At 53.1% G+C, this 3,627-nt stretch overlaps 1 pseudogene; it reads right to left on the reverse strand.

The window, feature by feature from the left end:
* Positions 1-975: 975 nt before the first annotated feature.
* LOC135876908 (U2 spliceosomal RNA) lies at positions 976-1,148 on the reverse strand (annotated as a pseudogene).
* Between the last annotated feature and the right edge of the window lie 2,479 nt (positions 1,149-3,627).

The following is a 3,627-nucleotide window of genomic DNA, read 5'->3' on the forward strand; positions in this document are numbered from 1 at the left end:
ACCCTTCTCACCACCAAGCCCCGGACACCCATTGGAGCCCTGCTTGGCAGCTTACTCCCGCTCCCACAATGCTTGGTTTGCACCCAGATCTGCATACGTGCACACAGGGCACTGCCCCTCCCGCAGCCCGCCTGCACGCCTCCCCACCTCCAGCCAGCCCTGGCTCCCCTGGCGTAAGCCCAGCGTGAGCCCTCGCCAAAGGGCCACCAGGTCCTGGCCCTGGGCCCGCTCTCCCCAGCTGTGTGGGCGGCTGTGGCCGCAGCACAGACCACATGGGGCCTGTCCAAGCTGCCCGGTGCCCCAGCAGCTGCTGGGACTGGTTCTGTGCCCAGTGGGATGGGGCCAGAACTCGGGAGGCACCAGCGTGGGCTCCAGTCTCCATCCCCCAGCCCAGCTGGCCTGGCCCAGGGGTGGCACCAGTCTCTTCCTGGTGGGGGGGCTGAGGTGGGCTAGACAGAAAATGGGGGTGCTCCTCCCTCGCCACAAGGCCCTGGGTGGCTGCAGAGTGGCGGCTGGTGACTGCGTCCCCAGCTCTGAAGGCGGCATTGCTGTCAGCAGCAGCGCAGAGTGGCATAACGTTTGCACGGGGAAGGGTGGCCTTGGGGAGGCTAAGGCACATTTTGGGGGTGGCTTTAGCCCCTGCAACACCCACCCCCAGCACCACCCATGTGAGAGACTGGGATCGGTGGCTGTTTTGGTCCTACGTGTTGTGTCCCAAATCTCATGCTTCAGGGATTCAGCTGGCCTACATAGACTAATGTGAAAGCAGCTGCTTAACTGACCTACAAACACAAATAAAGCAAAACCGGCAAGAGCAGTCTCCCCACTCAAGAAACATAATTATGAATACAATACAAACAACTCATCAAAGAGCTATAAATGAGCCATAAATCTATGTACATTGCAAAGAAAACAGAACTATTCATAGCACAAAATGTTTGTTCTGGTTTTTTTAACCAGTTTATTCTCCCCACGGGGAGGTGCACCATTGCTAGAAGCACTGCAATACCGGGTTGATGCGTGGAGTAGACGGAGCAAGCTCCTATTCCATCTCCCTGCTCCAAAAATCCATTTAATGCGGAGTTCTTAGAGACCGTGTCAGATAATAAACTGATCAGAGCATTTATTAAAGCTAATGTTAAAATTATATTATACACAGGTTAAGGGAAGCGTGTCTGTATATCTGGGGGTTGCTGCTCCAGAGGGCTCTGCCAGCCCCAGAACTGGGTTCCTCGCCCGGGCGGCTCTTACGGGCTGCGAGCAGTCGAAGGGCAGTGGGGAGCTGAGGAGCATCTGCAGCCCTGGGGCCACGGGATCACCAGCAGCAGGAGGAGAAGACAGGGGGTACCAAGGCCGCAGTACCATGGCACCAGCCAGAACAGCAGCCCTCTGCACTGCCCGGCTCCGCCTCTCACCTGCCCAAGGGGCGGGGCCGCAGGGGGGGAAAGGAGGAGGCGGGGCTGACACTTGCTGGAGGAGGAGCAGTGGGCAGGGTCACAGGCAGGGGCGGGGCCCAGGACCCTGGGCTCTGCAATAAAAATTTTAAAATTCTGCGCACAATATTTTCAAATTCTGCAAAATTCTGCATATTTTATTTTTCAAAATAACACAATATTATCACTCCAGTTTCAATTATTTTTGGTCATTTATTTCAAAATATCAGTCAGCAAGTGTCTGTAACAATACAGACAACAAAAAAGATTCAGGAAATGTTTTTTGACAAATAGATTCCTTACTAGGCATATTAATACAGAACTCTGAGTAATAATTCATTTAAACTACAATACAGAACCCTATTTCCCACACCCCTCAGAAGCAGTGCAAAGGCTTGGGGGAGTTGGGGTAATGGAGGAGGTGAGGGAGAGGGAAGTAATTGCTGGGAAGGAGCCGGGGTGTGAACTTGGAGGATTGTTACTGGGTGGGAAAAGTATGGAACAAGTTTTTTTGGGGAGAGCAGGGAGGGATTGTTAGTGAGCTTCCCCCATGCAGACCCTGGCTGACCCCTCACCTCTCCCATTCAGTCAGACACATCTACCTCCGTCCCCACATGGCCCTCCACACCCACTCAGACACCCCCACTTTCCCCATCCCCATGTGGCCCTGCATCTCCCTCCCCTGGGTGAGGGGCAAGGGCGAGCCAGGGACCCCTTGGCATGTGGCTGCCCCCGTCCGGACCCACAGCATCCAGACGGGTCTGTACTAGCCTGTGCGCGATGCCGCGCTTACATCTCTGGGTTTAGCGTGCTAGCGGGAGGGGATGTAGCGTGAATCTGTCTGTGCGAGCTGGGAATCACCCTGCCAGCTCCAAGGGCAGCTGGGGCCCATGCGTGTGGGTCCGGGGGCAGCAGAACAGCCCAGACGCTCGGGGTGAGCTGGCTCCAGTGGGGCGCGGCTGCGGAGGCTGTGGGCACAGCCTGGCCTTTCTCCCAGGGCCCTGCTGTGATGCTGGTGTGGCGATGCCCCGATGTCGGGGGGGGACCAGGGATTGTTCCAATGACACTCGGGTGGGGAGCCCGGGGTGTGGCGGAAGGAGCCTGGAGTTCTCCAGCTGCAGGAGGTGGAGGGAAGCGCGGGAACCCCTGGCACCGGGCTGGGCTGGGTGGGAGGCTGGCACTGCACGGCCTCAGTCTGGGTACCACGTAACTCTGCCGCTTCCTTGGCTCCCGCAGGCTCTTCGGGTCAGCAGGCTCCGGAGAACATAAGAACATAAGAACATAAGAAAGGCCGTACTGGGTCAGACCAAAGGTCCATCTAGCCCAGTATCTGTCTACCGACAGTGGCCAATGCCAGGTGCCCCAGAGGGAGTGAACCTAACAGGCAATGATCAAGTGATCTCTCTCCTGCCATCCATCTCCATCCTCTGACGAACAGAGGCTAGGGACACCATTCTTACCCATCCTGGCTAATAGCCATTTATGGACTTAGCCACCATGAATTTATCCAGTCCCCTTTTAAACATTGTTATAGTCCTAGCCTTCACAACCTCCTCAGGTAAGGAGTTCCACAAGTTGACTGTGCGCTGCGTGAAGAAGAACTTCCTTTTATTTGTTTTAAACCTGCTGCCTATTAATTTCTTTTGGTGACCCCTAGTTCTTGTATTATGGGAATAAGTAAATAACTTTTCCTTATCCACTTTCTCAACATCACTCATGATTTTATATACCTCTATCATGTCCCCCCTTAGTCTTCTCTTTTCCAAACTGAAGAGTCCTAGCCTCTTTAATCTTTCCTCATATGGGACCCTCTCTAAACCCTTAATCATTTTAGTTGCTCTTTTCTGAACCTTTTCTAGTGCTAGAATATCTTTTTTGAGGTGAGGAGACCACATCTGTACACAGTATTCGAGATGTGGGCGAACCATGGATTTATATAAGGGCAATAATATATTCTCAGTCTTATTCTCTATCCCCTTTTTAATGATTCCTAACATCCTGTTTGCTTTTTTGACCGCCTCTGCACACTGCGTGGACATCTTTAGAGAACTATCCACGATGACGCCAAGATCTTTTTCCTGACTCGTTGTAGCTAAATTAGCCCCCATCATGTTGTATGTATAGTTGGGGTTATTTTTTCCAATGTGCATTACTTTACATTTATCCACATTAAATTTCATTTGCCATTTTGTTG

This window comes from Emys orbicularis, chromosome 3 (assembly GCF_028017835.1).
Source record: "Emys orbicularis isolate rEmyOrb1 chromosome 3, rEmyOrb1.hap1, whole genome shotgun sequence".
NCBI classification, from domain to species: Eukaryota; Metazoa; Chordata; order Testudines; family Emydidae; genus Emys; species Emys orbicularis.